Source organism: Corapipo altera, unplaced genomic scaffold (assembly GCF_003945725.1).
Source record: "Corapipo altera isolate COAL_440 unplaced genomic scaffold, ASM394572v1 2, whole genome shotgun sequence".
Taxonomy (NCBI): Eukaryota; Metazoa; Chordata; class Aves; order Passeriformes; family Pipridae; genus Corapipo; species Corapipo altera.
The window spans coordinates 2,900,725-2,901,346 of NW_020884890.1; the positions used below are offsets into that span (position 1 = coordinate 2,900,725).

Below are 622 nucleotides of genomic sequence, written 5' to 3' on the forward strand. Positions count from 1 at the left end.
TTTCTCTTTTGGGGGTGTTGAAACTTGATACATGCAGTAACCAGCCTGTACTGCACCTTATGCCAGCCATCAGAACTGAGAACAGCATAACCAGTGCGGCACTTAGCTAACGCTATAATGCAAACTAGAAAGACAGTCCTGCTCCTGGATAACATTACGTAACGATCAAACTACTCCGAGTTCGGATGCCCTGACAAACACACGTTAGCGGCCCCTCTGGTGTGGATTTTATGTAAATGTGCGCCACGGGTCCCGCAGTGCACGTGGAGCGGCTGTTCCCGGGGAGAGGCGGCCGAGCCGAGAACGCGCGCCCACCAACAGGCAGCACGAGCCGCGTCCGCCCGGGGCCGACGGGCTCCGGAGGCTGTTCCTGTTCCACACGTAGGAACGGACGAGCCCAGCATATCCAGCCCTGAAGGAATCCGCCCGGGATCGCCGGCGCACAGGATGGAATAACAAGCAGGTTGTGTAACGCGGGCCGCGCCGAGCAGGGGGTGCCAGCTACTCCCTGCCGACAAAAGGCCACATCACTGCGCACCCTCCGCTCAGAGCGTGTATATCGCCCACCGGGGCCGCGGCTTACGGCTCCCGCGCCGGGGCCTTAACGAGGATAACCCTCCCG

The 622-nt window shown here is 60.3% G+C and overlaps 1 protein-coding gene across 3 annotated transcripts in view; it reads left to right on the top strand.

The window, feature by feature from the left end:
* Positions 1–210: 210 nt before the first annotated feature.
* PHF3 (PHD finger protein 3) overlaps positions 211–622 on the top strand; it is a 51,953-nt gene continuing 51,541 nt past the window's right edge. For 2 of the 3 annotated variants that reach the window (XM_027644951.1, XM_027644955.1), the window contains exon 1: positions 212–463. The gene's annotated coding sequence lies outside the window, so the exon portion shown is untranslated. Of the gene's footprint in view, positions 464–622 lie in introns of all 3 variants that reach the window. The other variant, XM_027644949.1, reaches the window with a different exon arrangement.